This window comes from Mustela lutreola, chromosome 1 (genome assembly GCF_030435805.1).
Source record: "Mustela lutreola isolate mMusLut2 chromosome 1, mMusLut2.pri, whole genome shotgun sequence".
NCBI lineage: Eukaryota > Metazoa > Chordata > Mammalia > Carnivora > Mustelidae > Mustela > Mustela lutreola.
Genome location: NC_081290.1, coordinates 187,371,620 through 187,398,538, shown reverse-complemented (window position 1 = coordinate 187,398,538; position 26,919 = coordinate 187,371,620). Strand labels below are relative to the sequence as shown.

At 50.9% G+C, this 26,919-nt stretch overlaps 1 long non-coding RNA gene across 1 annotated transcript in view; it reads right to left on the bottom strand.

The window, feature by feature from the left end:
• The window catches only part of LOC131836263 (uncharacterized), a 38,295-nt gene extending 12,232 nt beyond the window's left edge, over positions 1-26,063 (bottom strand). The window contains exons 1-3 of the long non-coding RNA XR_009355568.1: positions 25,579-26,063; positions 20,476-20,591; positions 16,742-16,887 (exon numbers count right to left, since the gene is read on the bottom strand). This is a non-coding gene — a long non-coding RNA (uncharacterized LOC131836263). The remainder of the gene's footprint in view (positions 1-16,741; positions 16,888-20,475; positions 20,592-25,578) is intronic.
• Positions 26,064-26,919: the final 856 nt, after the last annotated feature.

Here is a 26,919-nt window from a genome sequence, read left to right as displayed (position 1 = left end):
CTGCTGGTGTTTCTGTTCTTCTTCTTACACTTGTTAAAGGATTCTTTCTACAGGATTCCAGCCCTCCCCCACCCCCACCACCAAGCCAGTGCTTGGTTCCAACCAAACTACCTTAAGTTATTTTGTGGCTGGGAGGCAGAGGAAAGGACAGATGGAGGGGTTGGGAAGATGTCTTCTCTCCTTTCCCTCTGTGTGGTGGTTCTAGGGAGCCCTTCCTTTCCCCGTGGAAAACAGGGGTCTCCTGTAGCCTGGCCCTCCACACCTAGACGGTCAAAGTCCCCTGTGGCCAGAGAACGGGCCTCTGCCCCATCATTTCCACTGGTCAAGAAAGGGCCATTTTTTACCTTCTCCGCTCAAGTAGCTACAAAGATGACTGCCTACTGCCGCACAATGTCTCTGCGCCAGGATTGTCCCCCAGACCCAGGCCAGCTGCCATGGGGCCCTCTCAGACATTTCAGAGGCTCTGACTGTCTCCCCGGGTGGCTGGAAGGGAGCAGGCCGGGTGCACAGGCCCTCAGCAGGGTATAAGAGCAGATCTGTGCCTCGCAGGGGGTTCCCAGCACATTTGCTTGATCCGTGTCCAGGTTCTTCTCTTAGACATTTGCTTCTAAGCCGACAGCAGAACATAAAAGCAGTCCCAAGTGGCTGTTTTCGGGTCTTCAACACTGGTTAGCCGCAGTTGGGAAATCTTCTTCCTGGCGCCCCTAAGTGAATTATCACACGTTATCCAGTCAGAGCTTCGGGGTGGCCAAGACTTGGCTCTGCGGCTTGTTTTCCGATGATCCATCGCCCACTGAGTGGGTCACAAAGACGTTCTCCGCCTGAGAGCCCACATCTGTCTGCAGCTGTGCTGTCCCTCTGTGGGGGGTGGGGCGCCGCGGTGGGGCACCCAGAGCTTCTGTCCCCCTGGATGTGGGATCCGCGCACTCTGTCCCACTCCCTTGGCCTGCCGGGGATCCCGGACCTGATCACCCATCCCCCCTCCAGTCCGCACCTCCTCCCGGTCATGGCCTCTGCACCCACGCAAGCCACTCGAGAAGAAACATCTCCCAACCCTGGCCTCCCAGAGCCGGTGACGCCTGCCTGGCCCGGTCCCCCAGAGCTCATGTTCAAGGACAGACACAGCAGCCCCTCCCTGCCCCTCGGCGACCGGGTCACCCCTGCTGCCCTCAGCCTCTGGCCTGCAGAGGATTAGATCGCACATGAATAAGCAATATTCACTTGGCTCTGAGAGTCCAGAGCAAATCCCTTGAGCCGATACACAGGAGCCACGCAGAATTTCCCATCTTCTCCTCCCTCCGCTGCTTCCCCCAGCTCCTATTTCACTGGAAGGCCTTTGTTTTTTTCTTTTTCTTGGTATGTATTTGAAGGTGGGTCACTATATTAAACCACACCATCAAAACACAGCTTCTAGAGCAATAACACAGGTCCCTGGCCGTAGTCACCTGATTAACAATGAGAAAAGCTACTTGAGGAGTATCCCCCTAACCTCCCAGAGCCCGTCTCGCCTCTCCCTCCTTTGCCTCCCACACAGGCTCCCTGGCCTGCTTGTCATGAACCCCAGCTGTGGACGTTAAAGCCATGCTGGGGTGTCATAAGGGCCACGCTTTCTGGGAAGAGCCTGCCCTTCAGAAAGTTCTGGAGAGGCAAGCACCCCTGAAGCAGGACATCTCCATCAGCTCAGTTGCTATAACAAGATAGCACAGGCGGGGGGCTTAACCAACAGACGTTAGTTTCTCTCCGTTTTGGAGGCTGGGCGTCCAAGATCAAGGTGTGGACAGATTCGGTTCCTAGTGAGAGCCCATCTCCTGGTTTGTAGATGGCCACTTCCTTTCCCTGGTGCCTGTGGTGGAGAGGGTCAGATCTCTGTCTTCCTCTTCTCACAAGGGCACTGATCCCGCCAGGAGGGTCTCACCTCCTGACCTCATCTAAACTAAATCACTTCCCAAGGGCCCCTTCTCTAAAGAGCATCACACTGAGGGGGAGCGAGGAGGGGAAGGGGACAGGGGGAGGGTAGAGTTTCAACAGGGGGATTCTGCTGGGGACCCAAACACCACCCCACAACATAGGGAAGGTGACCGCCCCCCCCTTTTTCCCCAACCCATAGTGGGTATTCAGCACACACTGTGGAAGTGAAATCCTACCCCCCGCGTCCCAGTTGTGGGTCCTTAGGGAAGTCACTTCATCGCTCTTTGCCTCATTTTCCCCACTATCAGCTGAGAAATAATAACGCTCTTGAGTGACATGCTGGTCACAAATGTTGAGACACATACTTGACCCATACTACCTGTCCCTTCTACTCCTGTCACCTGGCCAAAGGCCTGCGGTTATGCCAGCGTGGCAAGAGGGGATGTTGGAGAGAGAACGTTTATTTTGTTGTCTTGGATGAAGAAGCACCCACCAGCCCTCTCGATGGTTCTTCCCCGGCCCTGGGAAATGCCTGGTAAACCCACTGGCCTCCAGCCCATGATGGGCGCTCAATCTAGCTCAGGAGAAGAACAGGAGGGAGACAGCGGACGGCACACACAGGAGGAGCAAAACTGAGCTCCCTGTATCCCCTGCACCACCCCCTGCCCCCAGCTCGCTTCCCCTCCTCACTTCCCTGTTTCATCAGAGCTATTATCATTTTCTATTGTCAGAGGCTAAAACCTCAGGGGACTTGCGACTCTCCCCGCTTCCTTGGTTCCCCTGGTGGAGCCGCCACTGACTCACGGTCACTGTCCCTGTTTCTCAGACATACTGTTCTTTCCTGGCTACTCTTGCGTTCATGGCTTCACGACATCCCCTCCCCATAATCTTCCTGCCTCTCATCTGTGTCCCCACAACCCATTTTTTTCAATGCTTCCAGATTAATCTCTATAAAGCACCATTCCCATTGTATTATTCTGTTTCCAAACTTGACTGTGATTTCCCTTTCCCAGGGGCCTCCATGTCATTCCAGCCCCGACTTCTCTTCTCTACAGAGATCCCCCGTCCACCCTGATCTGTCTTCTCTTTGCCCAGGATGTGTTAACTGCACATGTATCATGAAGAATTTCAGTGAGATGCTAGGCCACCAGCCATATGTGGTTTTCAGGCACTCGGAAGTGTGACCAGTGCTGCCAAGGAGCTGATATATATATTTTTTTTACATGTTATTTAATTTAAATGAAAAAGCAGAAGAAATGTAAAATATTTTTTGCATTAGATACTTCTTTATTTTTTTGATAGAACCACACTTCACTTGAGCCACTGTATTCTGTAAGATATACTGTTGTACTGTGATACACGTATTGGGAAAATGCATCATTTCTAGCATTAAGAACGCACCACGGATCACATAGGAGTCAATGGATTGATCCAGAGTGACGCTTTTTGTTTTCTGTGTGGCTATATACCACTGTAATGTGTTTATTTCAATATTTCATGCAAACGGCATGAGTTACAGTGGTACCTGTTCCTTTTTTTTTTAATGGCCCTACTAAAATATGTAAAATGCATATGTGGCTCCCATTATATTTCCATTGAATTGCTCCGTGTTAGCTCTGGGTGATATCGTGCTTCTGGAACTTAATAGCAAGGGAGGCATAGGAGGCAGGTATGGCCACCTTCAGAATGAACTGGCCTCTAGAAACCCGGCAGCTCAAGGTACACTGTGAACCTTCAGGAAACCCTGTCGAAGGCAATAGGGCGTGTGGAGTAAGATAGGCTTGGCAATCACATGAGCACTGAATTTGAATCCTGGCTCTGTCTACTTGATGACTGACTATGGGCCTCAGTTTTCCCATCTGCTAAACTGGACTGTTAAACATGGCCATGTCAGAGGGTCGTTGGCAGAATGACATGAAATAATGCTCTTAACCTGGTCCTCGTAGGTAATGAGTGCTCCGCAATGGTTAGCTACTAGGCAATTGGGTTTAATGGAATAGCAGCAAGAGGTGTATAAAATTACTTCTGAAGGCCTGTCGATTTCTCTTTCCTCTGATTCCCAGTCACATGGTTGCTACAGAGGATGACCTTCTGACTCACAGAGATGAGGTTCATTGCAGCAATAAAATCAGCTCATAGAGAAGTATTTTTTACCCATCGACTCAGCACAAAATGCATTCTCAAATGTCCATCAACTAACCACAATGACCTGTCCTTGCAAATCCCGTGATTAGCTCTGAGCTCCACCTCCAGCCTCTCTGAGAGGGGTGCAGGGTAGCAGGAGATGGGCTCTGTTTCTAGTTAGTTCCTGGGTTTAAAACAATAATAGGATGCCTCCCTGTCCTCCCAAAACGTGCCTCCAGGCTCTTTCGAAGTCAGCTGAACCCCCAGGCTAGTCGACACCAGAAGTGTGGTATGAGTGACTCCCCAGAGGCATTGCCAAGGAGAGCCTCCCCCGCCCCCAACCCCCGCCTTAGTCCCACCTTGCTCTTTGCCAAGCTGAGAGGAGGTGCTGATCCTGGCGCTACCAGGCAGACAGATCAACCATTCAGAGGCCTCTCCTGGGCTTCTGCCAGGCAGGAGGAAAGGAAGCCGCTGAAAAGCTTGAGTCACTGGGGCTCAAGTTCTATCCCAGCACTTCAGAGTGGAGAAGAGAAACAACAGTGATTTCAGACAACGCTGGAAGGAATGAGGAAGCAGAAAGCAATTCCAAGTTCTCTGCAATGTTCCGGGACGCAGAGCCAAGGGGAGAGCCACAGAGTCTTGGGTTTAGGACCTACAGAAGCAGGGAGCAGCTCCAAGGGCAAAGGACAGAGCACCACATGAACCTAGACAGGAGCCTGTTCTCTAGTTAAATTTACCCATAGGCCTCCGGGGTCTGGTAGCGTCCCTCGCTACCGGGTCAAGTGTGACATTGTGAGTACCCTGGGGCTCTGAAAAAGACCTCTCACTACCAGTGAGGTTCTCTATTTCCCCCATCGGTGTCACCGGGCACTCTAGAACCGTTTTAGAGGAGAATATCACAATCCTTAGAGTTGTGACTGACACTTTTTTAATAAAAGGCAGAAAAGAAAGAATTTATTAAAAGGATCCTGAATATTTCCCATAATCAGAGCTAAGATTGAATAATCAAACGGTAGGAAATGCAGAGATGCTACAATGGAACAGTTTCGTCCTTGTGACAGAATTACTCCACGTGGCAGAGATTACTAGTAGCCCAGCCCCACAGACATTCTTCCTTTCTTCCTTAGTGACAGAAACATAGTTTTATTGGGCAGCATCAGTCCCAGCTCAAAGACTACATTTCCCAGGTATCTTTGCAGCTAGGCTTGGCCATGTGACTAAGTTCTGGCCAATGAGATGTAAGCAGATGAGTTACTTAAAAGGGAAGTGTAATTTTTTTCCCCCTCCCTTGAGTCCTTCCTACTACCTGGCATGCAAATAAGATCACTAAGATCCCTGCACCTTTATTGACACCTTAGATGACTCAAAAGGGGGACACTGCACGGAGGATGGAGAAGCAGAAAGAGAGAGTGACCTTGGAGCTCTCTGGCTGACCCTGCGCTGCCGACCTCTGGACTTCTTTACATAAGGGGGAATATATGTTTGTTTTATTTAACCACTGTTTTTTGTTTAGTTATTTCTGTAGCATGTGAGGGTGGGGTGAGGGGGGCGAGGGGGTTCAGTTAAATGCAGCAAATTCTATTATTAACAGATATAATACAGTTAGGATGTTCCCTATTTATAGCATCTTTAAGCAGAGACGATCTGACTAGCTTCCTCAGTCCTTGTTAAAATTCACGGACAGTTCTGATTGGCCGAGCCCTATCCCTAGACCAAGCAGCTGTGGTCGTGGGCACATGACCTCAGAAGGGCCAGGAGCTGAGTTGGAGACAGGACTTCTCCCACACTGGTCACTACCTGCAGAGGGAGGGGTAGTGGGTCTCAGGTGTAGACAACGCCCATGAATCTACTATTAGAAGGGATGGGTTTAAGGTTCCTTAATCTCTCCTTTTCCAGCACATATCATCGCTATCTATAAAGATAATACTTGACTTTGCATAAAGCTTTATGCTTGTGTGGCAAATTACAACATACGAATTGTTTTCACAGCTGTTACCTCACTGAATCGTCATCACAATTCTGTAAGGTGGTTATGCAATATCCCCATTTTACAGAAAGCAAAACTGAGACTGAGAAGGTAAATAACTCACCCAACGTCTCACAGCTGGGGAGCCTCAGAGCTGGATCTCCAGTCAGGGTGCATTTCCTACCACACCAATTAACATTGTAGCTAAGCAATTACCGAGTTTCCCTTAGAGAGAACTGGATTACAGGTGACATACCTCCTCCCCTTTCCCTGCTTCTGCTCCCCTAAAAAAAAACACAGCTCTGTAGTCATGACACTTAGAATCCAACTGGCGGTGTGGGAGGGGCCCGTGCAACTATTTAAAATTACAAAACAGAAAAGTAACTGTAAATTACATAATGTCTCCAGGAGGGAGGGATGTGTAAGTACTTCCCTGGGTGTGAAGTTAGGAGAGTGGTCAGAGCCTCTGGGAAACTTGGCCGTGGTGCTCGTTTTAGCTCAGAAATCTTTGAACCTGGCCATGAAGCTGCGAGAGCAACAATATCTTCACTGGGACTTTTTTTTTTTTTTTTTTAAAGAGCTTTTGATTAGCCTGAAACATTAGTGTGACTTATTTTCTCGGCTCCGGTAAATATTTAATTATCAAAAATAATGGTTTCTTTCTTTTCTTTTTTCTTTTTTTTTTACCTTTTTGAATCTAAATCACAGCAAGAATTTTATAAAGGCTCTCTTGGCAGTGAATGGTATCCTAGTGTGGCATCTTTTAACTGACATCCCTATAATTAGAAGGAATTGTCTTTTCATACCACAAATTTGAACTGGTTAATTACTCAATGAATATTTAGCTTGTTACATAGGCAAATATTGTGGGAAGAGGAGAACTTCAGTGAATGAGTATTCAACCCAGAAAACTACCCAGGAGCCAGCTGTGGCCTGTTCTAGTTGAGGTCTTCTCTACCACCCCTTACCCCCACCGTCACCCCCACCTCTGCCATCTCAGACACATACGCACCACATTCTGGCACTTCTGGGGGAAAGCCCATAGGATCTCTGGTTGTTGGGTGGATTTGCACATTTTGATTCTGTAGTAAAACATTTCTTAAAATATTTTAAGCATTCAAAAATTTTAAAGAAGGGTGTATAATACATACCCTTGTACCTACCACCTCGCCTAATACATAAAACATGATCAGCAAAGTTGGATACCTCCGTACCATAGCATCCCCTCCCTCAAAAGCCTCCTTCCTACTCTGTATTCCCCCTCTCTTGAATTTGACCATCTTGAATCTGGTGTTTATATTCCTATGTATTATTCATCAACAGTACATAGTGTGGTTTTTGCATAGTTTACAGCTTGTCTAAGTGGTATCACAGCATATATATTCTTTTGCAACTTGCTTTTTTAGCTCCATAGTGTTTTATGGGATCATCCACATTGATACATGTAGCTCCACTTCCTTTACTTTTATTACTGGAAAGAATTCCATTGGATGAATATTCTACAATGTACTCATTTTCCTGTGGGTGGAAATTTAGGTGGTTTCCTCTTGTTTTTTGTTTTGTTTTGTTTTGTTTTTTTGTGGGGTTTTTTGTTTCTTTGTGGTTTTTTTTTTCTTTCTTTCTTTCTTTTTTTTTTTTTTTTTTTTGCTATTATAAACAATGCTGCCGTGATTCCTCTGGTGTATATCTCTTTCTGCACTTATATGAGTTTCTCCAGAACATATGTCTAAAGTAGAGTTGCCGGATTGTAGGGAAATGTATCTTCAATTTTACTAAATGTTGCCAAACTTTTGCTGCTCGGGGAACAGACAAACCACCCAAGAAAAACTGATCTTTTTAACTGGCCTTTGGAGGACTGTGTCAGCATTCCTTCCCAATATAGTCCCCATGGCTCCAGTCACTTTCCAGAAGCTTCTGTGGTGTTCTCTTCACATGATGCTGGTCTGGGTGGACCGCCTATTGAAGGCACAAAGCCACGGCCCCAGGGAGAAGACCAAGTCGTCTTGACCTGCTTTGTTTTCAAGCTGGTGTCTGAGCCTTCAGAGACCTGGAGCGGGCGGAGGGGCACCAACTGCCTCTGAGGATCCTAGACGCGTACCTCAGCTTCGCGGGAATTCCGCAGGAACCACGAGGCCTTGGGAAACTCAGAAATAGCTCCAAGGGGGAATATCTTGGTTCTACTGTCCTAAAGGAAGACTGGAGAAGATAAGGAGTTCCCTTGTCCAGGGACTTTCCAGATCAAAGGAATGAACAAATCTCTTCTGAAGGACGAGCAAGCACTGTGAAGAGGGGAGTGGGGGAATGATTTTAGGGGGCACGGGCTGGCCTGGTTCCCAGGCATCACCTATAAGAAGGTGCGGCGCCAGTCCCTCATCAGACTCTCAGGCACGCAGAAAAGGGGTTCCTATGTCTGAGGCGTCTGTCTGGTCTTGTTGTGGGGAGCGGGGTGGCTGGGCCCTAGGCAGCTGGGAGGCAAAGTGGTGCCCCTAATCCCAGGCCTGGCCACCAATTCTGGGAGGACTGGTTCCTCACCCCTTGAGCACACTGCCAGGTCCAAGTCTACCAAGGAACTTGCTCAGGCCTCTAGGGCTTTGGGGAGCTGAAGGCCACCCCTGAATAAATCAGCCTGCTCTCCAACACTCCAGGCCAAGAAGGAAACAGCCAGGGTGGACCCACTCTGGGGGCCTCCCACATGAGGTCTCCAGGGAGCTTTGCAGCCTTGAGACCCTCCCCCGACACATGTCTCAGTGTCGCAGGCCCTCATCCTTCCTCCTGCCAGGGTGATCTCTTTATGGATCTGGTGACCTCACATGTAGCTGTCTCTTTGTAAGCCTGGTGAGGCCAAGGCAGAGCCCTCCGTCACCGAGTACTTACTTCTGCTCGGAGCTTGGTCCTCATCTGGTCATTCTGACCGGCGCAGGGAGGCTCAAAGCAGAGGCCAGTTCCCAAGCCATCGCTGAGTCGGGATTTGCTATCAGAGCCCCCTCTACAGAGAGAGGAAGGTGCCAGGGTACTAAGCACTAAACCCCAGGGGGGTAAGCGGAGCCAGGCCCCACCCCTGGCTGTGCGGTCCCCACCCCCGCTTGGTTCCACAACAATGCCTGAACTCATTCCATCCAATTCTACTTTAAAAAAGAAAACCCGGGAAATAATTACTTCAGTCAGACATTATTTACTTAAGTAATTCTTTACTCAAACGTCTTTAGGCTTTATTTTACTAATACTACATAATTACGTAATTGTGTAATTAGGAAGAAATTAAATGACAAATGTTTGCTGAGAACAAACGGAAAAAAAAATAGATCTTTTATTTCCCTGAGTGTGCTTGGCTTAGTATGTTACATCTTCTTCCCCCTCCTCCGGGCTCTGCCCCTGGTCTCCTCAGCGCCCAGCTGCCCCGCAGCGGGGGTCTAGCTGGCAGGGGGGGGTGTACCTGGGCAGGTAGCAGCAGGGGAGGGTGCCCCGAGCCCGGGGCAGAACACAGATGCCTGTAGAACCAACCTGTGAGTCTCTGCACAGGGTCTGGCCTCCCTCCCATGGTTGGGGGCAGCTGTCAAGCTTCCTCTGCTTTCCTGCTGTCTGTCTCTGGGCCCAGGAGATCCATGGGGTTTCAATCCACAGCAGTGCGAGAAAGGCAAGTGTACCTTGTCCCGAGGTTTACCCTCCTTCAGTAAAGGCCGATTCCCCTCACAGGGCGGCCGGCTTCTTAGGGTCCACCAGGAAAGAGGGGAAGGAGCACCTTGTGCCACACACAGTGTCTGCCTCGAAAATCTACCCAAGGAACAGGCATGGTCGGCACTCCAGGGCTGTCCTGCCCACTGGGGGACGCATTCACACGGACCACCACGCCTCCTCCCCTCCTTCCTTTTTCTGACCTCGGCAACTGTGGAAGCCAGTGGAGCTTCCCGCAGGTACGAAATTCAATCAATCCGCCACCCACCCAACACCCATGGAGCGTGTCTTTTGTTCCAATTCTGAGGGGGACACAAAAGAGCAGGCCACAGCGCTACTCATTAGTACGTCAGTGCCTTAGAACTTGGCATGGACAGCAGTGCTATTCAGAGTAGAAAGTTTCCTAGGCCAGCTTGCCAATTAAAAAAAAAAAAAATCACTTATAACCATCCCCAGCATCCAGTAGCAAGAAGTAGGAGTCTGAGCTGTGCCAAGGTTGTGGGGGTCCGTGCCCTCTCTCCAACATGTCCATGCTGTGCCCCTGGACAAATGACTGATCCTGCTGTGTCTCTATTTTCTCATCAGCAAAATGGGCACAAGGCACACCTTCCAGATGAATGTGACGATGAAACGAATCGGTAGCAATAAGGCATCAGAACAGCACCAAGTGTCCAATAAGCAATAACCCCAGTTGTCAAATGGAGCAGAAAAATCAGTGCTGCGGGGAAGGGAGGGCACTGCAGGGGAGAGGCCGGCCCGCCTCCCCTCCCTAGCCTCATCTACTCTCAGCTGATGATGACTCATGATCTTGGAGCAGGGCCACAGAACAGAGAAGCTGGGAAATAATAATAAAAGTATTAAAGAAACTCAGATCCCAGGGAATGGGGCATGGATCCTGGAGAGGGACTCTTCAGAGAGGATCCTGCCTAGGGGCCCAATTGCAGAAAAAGAAAAAAAAAAAAAGCCCTGTTTTCAAATCCTTGCAGAAGATACTTTCTGAGATCTTCTTTCCCCCAAAAAACAAGGAGGGTTGAGGGATTAAAGTGATGTCCTCCAAAATCTATATTCATTAGTTTCACAAGAAACAGACAAAAGCCACACGTGATCACTGGTGGTGGGTCTTTGGTTATCCATTAAGGGGACGTACTTTGCACCAAGACCGAGAAACCAAGCTCTGGCCATCACAGGCCAGAGGTGGGACTGGAAGGGTAGGGAGGATGACCCCTGCGGGCAGGGTCCCTAAGCCCTTGTGACTCCAGGAGGAGAAGCCCAAAGTGATTCTTCCCTGCTCCCCACATCACTCCAGACCTTGGACAGGTTGTCTCCCCAAGCCCCATAAATACATTAAATCATCCTTCATCAGATAGTTAGAAGGATTACAGGAAAAAAAACGCATTTTAAAGCACTTAGCTCAGGGGCCTATCACATATGAAGAACCTAATAAATTGTCATTCATTCATTATCATTATTATTTAATAGAACGGTTATTGATCCTGCTACCACAGAGCCAATCCTGGAGACCATGTCGGATTTGGAAGCCGAGGGAAGAGGCGGGTTCTGGGCCACTGCCGGCAGTAGGCAGGTCTGCAGAGAGGGGACGGCGGCCCAGGGAGGCGGGGCATTAAGGGACATTCTAAGCAGTTGCAGAAGACGGGGCAGCTCAGAACCCCAAGGGTCATATTGTCCCTCTTGGTCAGATCCAAGAAGCAGTGAGATGAAGTGATTTCTGCATAAGACAAACCTCCACCCAGCAGGGAGAAAATTCTACCCTTCTTATTTTAGGCGCCCCTTTGAGGTCTTTAAGTTATAATCCACTGGGGTAAGAGTCACTCATTCTGTGTCAGAGGACAGCCTCGGAGAACTGCATTTTTCCAATTTGCCTATACTAACGCCCGGCCAGCCCCGTGGCCTGCGCCTCACCCCACTGCCCTCAGCCCCGTTCAGTCTGACAGGCTCCTGTCCTCGGGGCTTGGGCCAGCTGTGTTCTGTATGAGGCTAACCAGAGCTCTTGCTCAAGCTAGGATCTAACCCTAAATTTGCATTAAGGCTGGGTTTGGTGGCCTGTCCATGCTCTCCCAGCCCCTGTGGCTCCCAGCCTGGCCATTCTTTTGCCTTTGCTGCTGCCTCTCACGGTGGACCAGCGGGCTCCCAGAGGCTTTACGGACCTCCTAGCTGAGGGAAGTCCTCCCTCCCCCCACCCTGTGCTCTCCTCCTCCTCAGTCAGCTACAGGCTTGAGCAGCAAAGGATCCAGGGAAGCCAGAGCAAGGTCAGCACCATCCTCTCCCTGTAGGTACAAATTCAAGCTGAATTCCGTGCAAAGGATATTTATAGAGTCTGTAACATGGGAGAGCTCAGAGCCAAGTGTGTGTGAGTGTGAGAGCGTATGTGCATGAGTACTAGTGTGCATCCGTGTGTATGTGTGTGTCCTGGAAGGGAGTCTTCCGACGGGATAGATGGAGAGCCACCTTTGTCCGCTCATCTCATATTCTTCCAAAATCGAAATTCAGCTCTGCTTGGAATGTTCTATAGAACACACAGCAGCCAGTCCATATGGACCAACAAACGAATTGAATTTGTGAAGCCAGGGTTTTTGCACAAGTTTGGGTCCCGAGGGCCCAGAGGAAACCCTGCCCCACTGGTCTTCAGCTGCTCCCGGTCTCCTCAAGAAGCCTTAGCTTTGGCTCCTGTGGCTGCCGGCAGAGAGCTGGTAGTAATCAGGATAAGTCTGCAATTAACAAGGGCTCCCTCCTCGTCTAACCTTAACAAGGACAGAGACAGCCAGTACATAGCCTGCCCTCGCCGCCGCCTCCTCCTCCGTGCTGTTTGTTAGCCTCGCAGATTATTATTAGAGGCGCCGTGGAGCTAATCACCTCCCTGGTGGACACCCCGCCTCCCCTTGGCTCTTGCTCCTGCATCGTCTGCATTTGACCTGACTTCCCAGGGCTCCCGGGCTGTCTGCTGGCAGCTCCCGGGGAGGAGCAGAGGTGAGCCCACCTGGGCAGGACTGGGGGGACTGTTTCCCCCAGGAGGGTGACCTCTGCCCCGAGCCCCCAAGGACAGGGACTGGTAAGGCAGAGGAGCGGGAGAGGGAGGAGGAATTTGGGAGAAGCACTGTGAGCTAAGGCTGCCTTGACACTTACTCATCTCTGGTTAAGCCCTTGTTAGAGTATCCAGAGGGATGCACGGAGGGAAAGGCAGACCAGGGGATGGCAGAGCTCCCCTCCTGCAAATCAATGCTGGGTAATGGAGGAGAGTCATTAACATTTCTCTCCTTCCCCCAAAGACTGCAGAAGAGAAAACAAACTAAGATTCCAGCAGAAGAAATTCGAGTAGCCCAGAGGAAGAACTTCCACAGGCCAGGAGGCTTTGCTTCCCTGGGTAATCTGCAGCAAGCATCTGCAGCCCAGCTGGTCCTCACCAGCCTTCCCCTGCTCGGCCCCGCTCAAGCCCTCTCAGCAGCCTCCGTTGAGCTGGGAGAGGTAACAACACAGGGGCCCGACGTTCAGGCCAAACCTCCCACTACAGGAAACTCTCTTGGCCCGCCATGCCCCACTCTTCCTGCAAAGCCAGCTCAGGGCGGCTACGGCCATGGCCACAAGCAAGAGCTGTCCTCCTCACTGCGGGCTCACCTTCCCCTGGAACCCTGGCTTCCCGGGGGGGGGGGGGGGTCGGGATCGCTGAGCCGCCCCACACCCAAGTTCATTATCATATGCAGAAAATGCTCGACAGACGGACACACTGTTCTTACCACAACAGACGATGTAAGTCCTGGTGCTGTCACAGGCAGGACATTACAATCGGAGCTTTAGAATAACAAGGGAAGAAGAACAAGAGACGGAATCGTTAATGACCACAACTGATGACCTCATTTCCTCCCTGTGACCACCCTACTGGGCAGGCATTAGGAGTCCCATTTCATATATTTGCAAACTGAGGCTGAGAGAGGTCAACGGCCCAGGGCCACATAGCCTGTGAGAGGCAGAGCTCTGGGATGTGGGGAATGAGGTCTGACCCCACAGACTAAATTCCTGTTCCCATGCAAAACTCCCTTTGATGTGAGGTCGGTTTGACTTAAACTTCTTTTATTATTGTTGTTGTTGTTGTTATTTTAAAAGATTTTTATTTATTCATTTGAGAGAGAGAGAACAGAGGGAGAGGGAGAGAGAGAAGCAGGTTCCCCACCGAGCAGGCAGCCCCATGTGGGGCTCGATCCCTGGACCCTGGGATCATGACCTGAGCCAAAGGCTTAACCAACTGAACCACCCAGGCACCCCTGACCTAGCCTTCTAATAAAGAACTCGAACAGGATCTGCTAAAAGGTATGGCACACGGGATATCATGTTTCACATCACATCGCTATCCACACCCCCTTGTGGAAGAATCTTATGTCATTTAGTGATTTCTGGGACTGAAAGGTATTCATTGAACAAGTGTCAGTAAGTAAAGTGAGTGCATACTCTGTGCCAGGCTCTGTAGGTGCCAGAGACAGCCCAAGCCCCCACAGCAGCCAGAACTCGGCCCTGCTAGAGGCTCCTGGAAGTCATGGTCAGGTCTCCGCCCAGGGAAGTGAGGGACCCCCCTCTGCTTTCAACCCCCGGATTCTCCCAGGCAAGGGTTTGTTGGCTTATCACAGATCACCCTTGCAGGGGCACAGGTGGGTGCGTGCACACGGGTAGGGGCCTAGGAAAGTGCACATGGGCAGTGTCCTTCCCCGAGGACTGCTCGATCTAGCCAGCTGCCTGCAGGCCATCACACAGCCCGGCCTCTCCCCAGAGGGCCCACCTGGTGCTAATTGTGTGCTGTTCTGCCGCAGATGCAGCTTCCCCACCAAAGTCCTCTCTGTCCAGATGTTGTCATCGGCCAACCCCATCAGGCAGGGCTGGCCTGGGGTCTGGCACTCGCCTGTCAGTCCTGACATCTTCAGTGGATAATGGAACGCAAGGATGTGAGAGGCAGAGCAGGTGCATGCTAATGAGGAGATCAATTTTAATTATGATTTTAATTAAACACCCGATCCAGTAGGAAATATGACAAGAAGTAGGCTGGGGCTATGCAACCTGGGAGGAGGGAGGGGTACAGGGGAGGGAGGGTGCCTCCAGGCCTCCTCAGGATTTAAAAGAAGGAAAGGGCAGCGCCGTTGGGAGTCACAGAAAAGCCTGTGCAACCTGAAATTGGCACGGAGAAAGCCTGGTCCTCTAAAGAGCGCTCAGGCAGTGGGACTCCCGAAAGAGGAAGTCTTAGCGATGAGGAGGCCTCGGAGGTCAAGGGGCCCTGCCCCTCCATGCACATGAGAAAACTGAGGCCCAGAAAAGACTGTCTTCCTCTCCTCTGCCCCCACAACGGACTGTCCATGCCTCTCGCTGAGTACTTACCACACGACACAACCATTACCTCTTCGCAGCCTTCCTATCAAGTACTCATCCAGTCAGAGAGTCGTTTGAGCAATGCCAGCCCTTCAAGGGCAAGGCCACCTCTGCAGAGCTCTCTGTGCCCATCGAGCAAGTAGACACCAAAGGGGGTCACCGATGCTCACAGTGATGGTGCCTCCTCTCACGGCAAAGGAACTGTATATAAGAATGGATCTTCCCCAAACTCTGTACTCCACTAGTGCTCTGAACAATGCCTAGCATGTAGTAGGCATGCAGGAAATGTGTATACAATATGTAATCACAAGAAGTCCCTAACGTTTCATGAGAAGTCAGAAGCAACGCCCAATTAGGCAGCTGTTGAGACAAGCCATACGCTTTCTCTACACTGTCCTGACGGAAGAGAGTGATGTGTGTGTGCTCTGTGCCTGTGGGCCCATGCACTGTGTATCCGCAATTCTGCAGGTCTCTTGATAACAGCGGATCACAGAGTTCACGTGATGGCCTAAGAGGAAGCCGCCTTAGAGATGAGCGCTGTCCAACAGTAACGCCTGCAGTGCAGGAGATGTTCCATAGCCATGTTTTCTGACACAGTAGCCCCTAGCCATGTGTGGTAATGGAGCATTGGAAACGTGGCTCATGTGACGGAGGAGCTGAATTTTTAATTTAATTTAATTTAATTTCATTCAAATTTGAATGGCCACATGGCACCAGTGGCGACCATATCGATGTGGATCATCTCTCATCATTCTTTCTTTGCTTGGCCCTGGAAACTGAGGCCCAGAGAAGCAGCCCTTGGACGTCACCCAAGCTCAGATGTTGGCCTTCACAGGCAGCTCATTAAGATTCAATCCTGTTATGGCTTTCTGGTACATAAACAGCGCCTGTAAGGAGCTTCCACTTACAAAAATGTTAACAGAGTCCCTACACACGGCCCGAGGACAAAGGCCAACGATTCTCCCCAGTTCCCTGGATACGCTTGAGTCACGAAGAGCTGGAGGTCCGGCCAAGACCTCGGGTAATGACCCAACTACTGCTTCTGCCTGTTCTGCGCCCACCACCAGTACCCGGGCACGCGGGGCCCATCTGGTTCTTCCCACCTCGCTGATGTGAGGTCTTCCCAGCCTCTCTGCCTGCAGCTAACGTCTTGTCACTGGCGTGAACAGAAAAGCGGAGATTAAAGATGGTGGCAGAAGTTAATTGGGATTAGACGCGCATGTTCCATGGTTAACAGAAGCACAGATGCTCCAGCGCCGCTGCTGAAGCCAGATCGTTTTCTAAATGCCCTCCCTCCTTCCTCCCTGCTTCCTCCCCACCCGCCCACCCCCTGCACTCCACCACCCGCACCCCCAGGTGCCCCAGAGAGTATCGATTGGGCTGTTTCTTCTTCTTGCACGTTATGACTCCATATCAGTTAAACCTTTTCCATAATGAATGAGGTCATTTGTGGGAGGAACAGAGAAAACAGGCACTCCTGGCCTCACTCCGACACACCTATCTCCCCTCCTCTCTTCTCTGCTGTCTGCTTTGTTCTTTGGGCCACTGATAGAGGAGGCAAGGTCAGGGTACCCACACATCACCCCTTATCATCACAACACAAAGAATACCCATTGTCCAAACACATTTCAGGATCCCAGACGGGCAGGGATAGAGAATCAGGGAAAAGCACGAGCACTACATCCCCCGAGAAATTCCCCAACCTACCCCAAGGCTCCTCGCTGTTGGGGCAATTGAATTCCAAGCTTCAGAGGAGCTGTGGTTCTCAGACTTGGGGAGCTAGCTCACCAGAAGCACCCTCTCAGGAAAGATGAGTTCAGAATTCTCTGCTCCTCTCCAGTATGTAAGGGATCCTGAAGGACAGAAACATAAGCAGTTTCCATCTGTGATTCAAACGCACTTTTCTTCCTCATCCCCAATCTGAGGGGTTCCCTATCAGCCACACCCTGGACAGTCCCCACTGTCCCCAGAGTTGACTCTAATCCACGCATTCAGGAACCCCCGAGGAGGACAAAGGCAGCTTCGCTGTGGACACAGCAGTCATTCCGGGAGGCAGGGGCCCTGCCTGTCCACAGCCTGTTAGCTGAAACAGACATAAATATGAGAGACTGCCTCCTGACCTACCGGGGAGACATGCTGGGGTGAGAAGCGTGTGGGGCAGGAAGGCGACCTCCCGGTGAGGTGGGCTGTGTAGCCAGCAGAGGGGGAATGAGCCAGGGAGAGACAGGGCCAGTAACCTCACTGAGCTCACCCTTTGCACTCCAAGTGGGCTTTCGGTTGGAGAAAGAAATTCTCTTCGAAAGAACTGACAGGGTGGGTTTGTAATCCCCAATCGGCGATTCCTGGGGCTCCTTTCTTAAGGAAATTCTCCCAGAAGGCAAGCCGTTGGAGCACTGGAACCCAGAGCCTGCACCTTCTTCAGTCCCTGTCAGCAAAGTCCTTGAGCCCGTACTCTGTGCTTTCTTCCTCTTTCTCTTCTCCGCGAAGGACCTCTTCCCTTGCAGGAACCACACCTACTTCTCTTCAACCAGGACTCCACCTCCGGAGAATCATGCTCTGGGTCGTGAAGGAGGAGGAGGAAGGAAGTGGTGGAGGTAGACATTGAAGCCAAGGAGAGGATGATGGTTTAGGTCTCTCCGTTGGTGTTCTGGCTCTTGCCTGACTTGGTTTCGTCCCCAGCATTAGCCTGTCTCCCATAGTGCAGCTGGCACTGGATGACCTTGAGGGTCTCTGAAGGTGAGAGCGGAGTTACAGGAGAGCTGGCTCCCCCCAGCTCACTTGCATTGACTTATTCAGCTGGAGAGGACTCTGGACCCCAGATGAGCGCCAGGTGGGTACGCCGGCTACATGTTTCCAGGGCGCCACATTCAAAGCTGAACAAACCCAAGACACATTCACTGTTATTTTGAACTGCATGCCCACACAGCGCTTCTAGGGAGCATCTCGGATGGGCAACCAGAGGAGGGGACACAATGTCAGCCAGGTAGATGAGGGGACCCACGTCCTGTCATGGAATCTGCACAAGCACGTTCCTTCTCTACCTCGATCTGCCTGCCCGGTCCCATTCTTTGCCCGCAATTAGCAAGCCCCAGCCAACATACTAGAACCTATTAGCACTGATCCCCTCTCCCATCAAGCCAGGCCTTTCTGCCCAAGGTCAGCTCAGATCCTGCAGACGGGAATCCCCTCCTGGCCCACTCCTCGGGGTTGTGGGGAGGGCTGGATGGAATCGCTCCTCTCTCAGATGCAAGATGTTGCCATCCAGGCTCGGAGCTTAAGGAAGATGCTGCCATTTAGAGAACAAATCCAGGGGAAGCCTTGGCAGCCTCACCCTTGAGCTTTTCTCATATCTACTGACTCCCACAAATCTACCAAGCCATGTTTAGTGAATATCTATTATGGAAGATCCCCCACAGAAGACTCATGGGTGTGTGAGTCTTCTGCCCTCCTTCCTGCCCTCCGTACTTTTGTGAGGAGACACATCCGGGGCATGGCAGCAGCTACTGGGGTGTGAACAGAACAACTCCAGGGCACATGCTCGTGGGGAGCACAGCACATGGCCCTGGGCCTCATGCCCAAGACCGTGTTACTCACAACTGGAGGAGGTTTACGCCAGGTGCTATATAAAAATGGCGGGGTGGGGGGAGATGGGGGTTACTGTGGGACAAAGGGATGGAAAGGCATCACCAAATTCAGGGGCTTGAGTTTAGCTTAGAGGGATTTGGGTTTAGTTGAGAGGAGATGGGTACGGAAGACGTCACAGGTGGGAATATCCCATGAGCCGGGAGGTCTGGTCAAAAAGGCCCAGAAAGTGCTCAGGAGACACTGCACAAAACCCTTTGGTGGGGAAGGAGAGCTTGTGTGGAACGACAATGGGAAACACTACTGAAGATCCCCAGGCTGAATGCTGTCCTATCAGAGAACATGGTTCTAGCTCTTCCTACAGGAGAGAAGGATCTCGGGTTTGAGTTCATGGAAAAGGTTCAGACCCAGATTTGTGGCAAAGCACCTCCAAGAGGGGCCCGCCCTCCATGGGCAGCAGAGCTCCATCCCATCTCCCTTCCGAGGACCCCTCCCCATTTCTCCTCAGTCAGAGCCTTACCCCCACCACATAAGCAGGACAGGAACACGCGTTCCCTTTGAGCGCACATCCACGCTGTACAGAAGAGCCCTGCCCCTCTTTCTGCCTCCAAACCCCACCCCTTCCCTGCACCTGTGCCCGTCCTCTCCTCCTACCTCCCATTCCAGGGGAGGGAGAGGCCAGTCCTCTTACCTGTGCTGCTGATCCCACTGCCTCAAGACAACTTCAAGGGCCTGTTGCATTGACTCTGTCCTCTTGCTCTCAAGTTTTCAACTTCCCCTCTCCACCTGGACTTCCCCGTCATTTGACTATGCTCTAGAATCCCCCACCTTAAAATCAAAATCTCCATAGGCCCCACACCCACCTCTACCCCCCATCTCTCCATTTAGTCTTTCCCCACCAAGCTGCCCCCAAAGGCTTGTATACAGATGCTTTTCCCATGTTTTTACACCGGTCCATTCCTCTGTGTCTGCCACCACCCACCTGCCCACCACACACCCTACATGTCATTGACACTGCTTTTGCTAAGACCACCAGGGACCCCCAGGTCACTAAATCTCCTACACCCTCTCTGGCGTCTCCACCGCGTCTACCAGTCAGCCCCTCCCTCCTTCCCAACGCATTCTCCCTCGGCTTTGGGTGAGGTCACATTCTCTGGGGCCTGGTCCGCATTTCCTCTAATTCCGTTGCCGTGTTAGTTCGCAGCCTCCTCCTGGCTGAATGACCGTTATGGACTCCTCATTATTTCTCCAGTTCCAAGCGCATTATATTTTTAACTATTTTCATTCTCAAAACAGTCCTACGTTACAGATGCTATTTTCCTCCTTTGCAGGATGAGAACGCGAAGACCCATAGAACAACGTTCCCCTAGCTCACTGAGCTAGAAATCCGAGCGAGAGACAAGAGTCAAACAGACATTTTGGGTCGTGATCTATGCCGCCGATCACTGTATTACGCTGTCTGTGTACCTGACTGTATTAATAAGGGTAGGAAAGACCACACAGCCATAATAAACAAACCAAAATCTCAGAAGCTTCAATAACAAGCTATTATTTCCATCCTGTGCTCTGTATCCACGACATCTCAACAGGGAAGGGGCCGCAGGTAGTTACTCAGAGACCCAGGTCGTAAAGGCTCCACCATCTTGTAAGTGCAGGAAGGAAATGGAAAGGCAGAAAAACCATACATGGGCCTTCCCTTGTCATTTTTACAGACTGAGTGTTATGGCCCCTCTTAACTATAAGAGAGGAGAGAAGTACCAGGGAGCGAATGGCAGGTCTGCTGAGATAAGCCGTACAGACAAGAACAAACTTGAAATTGGGAGCTTCTCCAGCCTCATCCCGTGTCATTCCATACTCACCCATTCCCATGGCTTTAGCGACTTTCCAAATGGATGTCTTCAGCCCAGACCTCAGCCTCACTGTCGAACTCCCATCTTGTTGGCATAACTGCTTCCTTGACATTTTTCAAGAGCTTCTGAAATTTGAAATATTCAAAACAAAATCCTTGGAGTTCCCCCTCATCAAAACCTCTCCCGTCCCTCAACCTGTCCCATTTCAACAAGTTCTACTTCCATCCATTGAGCCACTTCTGCCAGAAACCTGGGAATTTTTCCTGCCTCCTCCCCCTACTTCCATATTCAACCTATCACCACGTCTAAATGAGTCTATCTTCAAAATAATGTCAGATCTGCCCAGCTAGTGCTAGCCCTGTCACTCTTGTCAAAGACACCATCATCTCTTGCCTAGACTACTGCCACTGCCTCCTTCCTGCTCTCCAGATTGCCTCTTATTGCCTTCTAGAACATTCTCCAAAGCACAGATCAGATCACGCCACTCTTTTTCCCACTCAGTGGTTGTCTACCTTGCGCAGGGTTGTGTCCAAAGTCCTGAAAGGGGCCACAAAAATGCTCACCACAACCTTGCCTCTCCAGCAACAACCTGTGCCATTCGTCCCCTCACGCACCATGTTCCAGCCACACACGTCTTCTGGGAGGTCCTTGGCTGTGCTTACTCTTACCAGATGCAGGCTTTCAAACATGCCATTCCCTCTCCCTGAAATGCTCATTTCATACTCTTCGTCCACGAAGTTCTTCTTATGCACGACTCTCTGGCTCAGTGTCACCTCTCAAGAGACCATTCATGAAACTCCCAATAGAAATGAGGCCCTCTTGTGTATGTTCCCATCACACCCTACTCTTCTGTTTTACAGCGCTCGTGGCAATTTATAATTATATATCTATTTGGGACTTTTTGTTGGATATCTGACTCCCACAGAACCATAAGCTCCATGACAACTATGGTGGGATACTTGTTTGCTCACCATTGTCTCTCCCACACACAGTATCTGGTGTAAAATAAGTCACCAGCCAAAACTTGTTAAGTCCAATGAGAATATAACCTCTTGGCCCGTATGGCTTCCATGATGAGCAGCTTCTGCCTGCAGAAGAACGGCGTACCATGCCCCAACCCCTGGCTCCCTGCCAGTGTGATTACGACCAAGTGACAAAGATCTTCTGTTTCTAGGTTTGTTCTCCAAAGAACATACAATCTTGGCAGTCTGGAATAGACCGGTTGTGCCTTCTCCTGAGGGCACTTGGGTAGCATCTCCTAAGGCTGAACCACTCTGGGTCTCAGACAGACTCAGCAGAGTCGAGGTCTCCTTATCCATTCTTTAAAATGGATTAATCAACAACTGAACTCCAGAGTCCAGCATGCAGGGCCTTCCTCAGGCTGACCCATTCTGCTTTCCGACTCCGTGGCTGCGAAAACCAGTTGCCACAAATGTAGAGGCTTAAAGCAACGCAAATTTATTATCTCATTGTTCTGAGTTCAGAAGTCCAAAAGGAGTCTCTCTGTGCTAAAATCAAGATGGTGGCCAAGCTGCATTGTTTGCTGGAAGCTTGAGGGCAGAATCTATCTCCTAGCCTTCTCTAGCTCCTAGAAGCCGCTTGCACTGTTTGGCCGGTAGCCTCATGTCCCCATCCTCATAGCCTGCGACATCAGTGGAGTCTTTCTCTCATGCCTTCTTTCTAGTTCCTTCTCTTCTGCCTCTGCTTTCTACCTACGAAGACCCTGGTGATTTCACCAGGCCCATCTAGACAAACCAAGGTCGTCTCTCATCTCAAGGTCAACTGATCAACAGCCTTAATTCCACATGCAACCCTTTTGCCGTGTAACCTAGCATATGTAGACTGGTCAGAGACTAGCCTCGGGGGACCCTTTTTCTGCCTACCGCCAAGGTCACATCCTTCCATCTCTCACCCCAAACTTTATGTTTGAACCACAAGGATGGCGAGACTTAGAGCTGTTGTTCCAAAGAGCCAGGGTTATCGGCATGGGGATCTATAGGAAATCACAAGTTACCTCTGGAAGATTCCCCAATACACTCTGCCTCTGTTATCTCCTCACACGGCGGATCGCTAACTCTCCTGCACTCCCGATTTTCTCTCCTGAAAATGAGGAGAAGGAGGCCCACCTCTCTGGGTTGTTGCAAGGATTAAACAGGTTACATGTGGAAAGTGCGTGGGAAGTTGGGCTGATGCATGAGAAGGAGCATGCGCTCTGACTTCCGAAGTCTGGGTTCAGCTTTGATTCCCACCACTTAACAGACTTGTGTGGTCCCAGAAGAGTATTTAATCTCCACAAATTCCCTCAAAATCTACATTTTCTCCGCTGTAAAGTGGGGGTATCAAGAATACCTATCACAGGGTTGCTGTAAGGATTAAATGAGATAAATTATGCAAAGTGTTTTGGCATACAGTAATTGCTCCATAAGATTAGGTATTATGATTATTATACTAGAATCCCTGATAAATGTAGCTGTTCTTTGTTGTGATGTTTTAGCTCATTTTTTTTTATCTGACAAACTCGAAAATCTCAGCTTTAGTATCACACCTTCAGAAAAGCCTTCTCCTTCCCTCCTAGCCAGAAGCGGTCAGCTCTTCCTCCTGCTGTGCTCTCCCATAACACCTAGCCCATGTGTTTGTTGAAGAATCTGTGCATATGTCCTTCCACCACCCGCCCCCCACCAACACACACACACACACACACACACACAGGACGCCGTGAGCGACTTGAAGACAGGTTCCATGGCCTGTTCATCTAGGTACACCGGCCCCTGAGTCAGGGACTAGGAGTTATAATGTTTAAGACATGTCTGCAGACAACCGTAGAGTCCTAAGCCCATCCTTAGAAACTGACATTTCATAGAACAGTTGTTACTGTATTTGTCGCAACACACGTGTCCCTTTACCCGCAGTCCGTACTCGGGTTGGGGAGGTAGGTATGCACTTCTTTCATGGGAGCTGCTTTCCTTGGAGTTCCAGCAGAACTGGCCCCCCAAGGGAGCTGCAGCCAGAAAGCAAAGTGCCTCCCCACTCCGCTTGCCGCCAGTCCCACTCTCCACCTCTGCCTCCGCCACCGCTGTGTCCCCAGGACCGCCGCTGCCTCCTGCAGCCGCCGGGGCTCTCCAGCCCCACCTTCAGCAAGTGCTCCATAGACCCTGAAGCAGAAGTCTGCCCTGAGCAGAACCGGACTGAAAATCATATTTTCACGGGATGTCAAACTTCCTCTCCTACCTTAAATGAAAGATATTATTTTTGAGAGGAGAATGTCACACTCTACCACCGAAATTCTGCTTCCTCGGCAGAAACCCCAGCGGCATCTCAGCATGGCTGGCGGCTCTTCACGTAGGGCCGGTGCTGGGAAATTCAGCAGGCCTGATGCAGACCGTGGGAGCACGGGCTGCTCTGCGATTCAAACAAGGGGGAGCACACTCAGGGGGCATTGCCTTTGCGGGGATGGTGGAGAGGCAGGGGAGACCTGGTACACACACACACACACACACACACACACACACACCGGCCCTGGACCCACCGCAGGCCTTTCTCTCTCCTTGGGAAATGCACCCATCACTTTGCCAAATAAATAAATCATCCCCCAGCTCACCCACCTCTGGCCCTGCCTGTAATAAATGATCTCCCTTCGGCTTCCTCATTGGCATATATAAAAATATACCCTCTGTGCTGCCAACAGCCTCTCAGTCCCTTGTCTCTCAGCAATTCAGGCGAGACTCGAGACCTCTTTCTGATTCACCAGCCCTGATCCGGCCCTGGGATCCGAAGCTTTGCGTGGAGCTCGGAGGGCAGGGAAGGTGTCAGGCTGTGAGTGGGACCACGTCCAGGGAAACCGTCCGCGCTTTCTAATGAGTGAGAAGGCACTGGGGAGAACAGGTCAGAAGCAGCTTTCTGTCCCTGGAGCCTCCAGTTATGTCAACTTCTGTGCGTGTGGCCTGGGGGCTGATCGCTCTCGAAGTCCCCAGGAGTCCCAGAAGCACCAGCTGCTTACCTGGCTGCCGGCTCTTAGCAGGGCCACGCGGCCACGCGGATCAGGACCTTATTTATGCTCTCTGGCCGCTCCCAGAGGCTCCTGCTCCCTGTCCTAGACGGGAGCCACCTGTGAGCAGCACCCAATGACCAACCCAGGTGTTCTGTGTCTCCTGGGTGCCCTGTGGCTGGACTCGGTGTCAAAGACCCCATTTTCGGGGTTCAGGGGGCCAAGTGCTCTCCTCCAGCCCCACAAGCCCCTAAACCGGCAAGGGGCACCAGCATCTCCTAGAATGCTTTCCTCGGGGGCTCATCGCCTCAGGAAACTCCCCGTGACCGTGAATGTCCTCCTCACCAAGGACTCTCCACTCAGAGATCCCGGCCTGTCCCTCCGGCGCCTCACTCCGCTACAGGACCAGGGCTGTATGCAAACATTTGCTTTGATTTGTAAAATGATCCATATAATTAGGGAAAAGAGTTAAATAAAGGGACTGATTTCAGAGAGCAGGCTCTTAATGACACTAATACCTGACAAAAGGGGTCATTATGATGGGCTAATGGGCCTTGCCTGGCGTTCAGCTCTCTCAGGACACAATCCAACACACTCAATTATCTGCTAATCAGGGCCATTTTGTCAGAGGTTACTGCCCTGAAGTATCAATTATAGGAACATTATTAATACTTTATGGAGAAACCACTTGCATGAAAGTGTTAAACTCAGGAGGCGAGCCCGTCACCCCCCTGTCCTAACGGGGACCCGGGATATGCCGTCTCTTTGTGGCCCCTTTTGACTCCCCAACTGGGGTTTTCCATGACCTATGGCTTCTACTGGGAAGGAGCCAGGGCCATGATGATGTTCCCAATCCTGTCACCTGTGACCGAACTGGCACGTCCAACTCTTAATGCCACCAGCTGGCGATGGTGACTTAGCCCAAAGCCAAGGCATTCCTGACTGGAGATGCCGGAGGGAAGCAGGGAGCCACAGGGCTCAGGAACAAGCCGGCGCGTGTGTATGTGTGAGTGTTTCCCCCTCTCCGTCTCTCTTTTCTCCCTCTCCTCCCCTCCTTCTTCCTACCCATCTTTCTCTGCCTCCCTCCATCTTGTCTCTTTCTCTCCCTCCCTCCCTTGCCCCCTCACCTCCCGGTGTCTCCTCTCTCCCCTCTCTCTCTCTCTTCCTCTCTTGCTCTCTTCAATGAGATCCCGCTGAGGCAACAGGAAAGAGACGGACAAGAGACGTTTCTTCACGACGCAGCCTTTCCGGGATGCAGTCTGCGTTGCTCCCTAGCGTCCACTCCTCCTCCATGCTGGCCACGTGGATTTTTCACTTCTAGGGAGGCACCAAGCACCCAACACAGAAACTGGAGGGGCAGCTCTTAAAAATGGTGTGAAGTAGCGGTCAAAGTAGGAAAAGAGCTTTAGAGTCAGAGCCATGAGAATTCAAATCTCTGCCCCATCAATCCCTGGCCATGGGGTCTCGGGCAAGTCACTTAACCTCCTGTGGCTTTCGAAGTAGATCCGTGACTCAGAGTAGCAGCTGGGCCCCTTGCTTGTTGTGCAAACTCAAGCAAGTTATTTCCCCTTTCTGAACCACAACGTTCCGCATTCAGGATAGAGATGGTCATATCCACACGCTAGAGCTACAGGAAAGGTTAAATATATAGGCACTAGTCCAGCGCCTGACCTAGTCTACCCAGAATGAGCATGATATCTGTATCACAGTGGGGCACGAGGTAGAAATACCTGTTTCTATATAATGAGTGTAAGTGCTCAAGAGAAGTCAATCCTCTCTGCCCCTCTGACCCTGAGTATCTAGACAACTTCCAGGAAGAGAAGGGATTTTTACTGGAGCTCAAAAGGAGAGCAGTTAGGGACCCTTTGGAACCCCTTCCAGTGCTCTGGTGCCACTGTGCTCTGAAGAAGCTGTCTGCTGAGAATGTGTGGAACTCTCCACTTCTATGGCCCAGTTGGCCAGAGACTCGCCCCTCACAATCAGGGCTACCTTTGTTTGGCCCCTCGCCATCATGAAGGAGAATCAGTGCTTCATGGAAATCTCCTACCACGTGACTTACAGACAGAGTTCAGTCTCGCGGGGGAAAGGTAGGAAGAAGGGAGGGGAGTTCGCCCTGGTGCTCAATGGTCTCCCTCGTGCCTGCAAACCCTACTCTGTGGGTTAGAAAAAGAACAATTAGAAACATGGTTGTGTTCACGAATCCACCAATAGTTGCGAAGGACTTAACCGTAGGCTGGGCAGGGCGATTGCAGTCCAGATCGCAGACCCAACTCCAGGACAGATCCGTTCTGCTAGAGTCTGGTCTACGTCCTAGTATACAGATCTGTCTGCCTATGTCCAGAGCTTCCCATAACTCCTGGTCAAGCTGAAGGACAGGGAGTTACTCTACCTTCGGAGGCAAAGCCCGAGAACAGGAGTGCCCAGAAGCACTCAAGTTTTAAAGAATCATCCAAAATTGGTGGTCATCC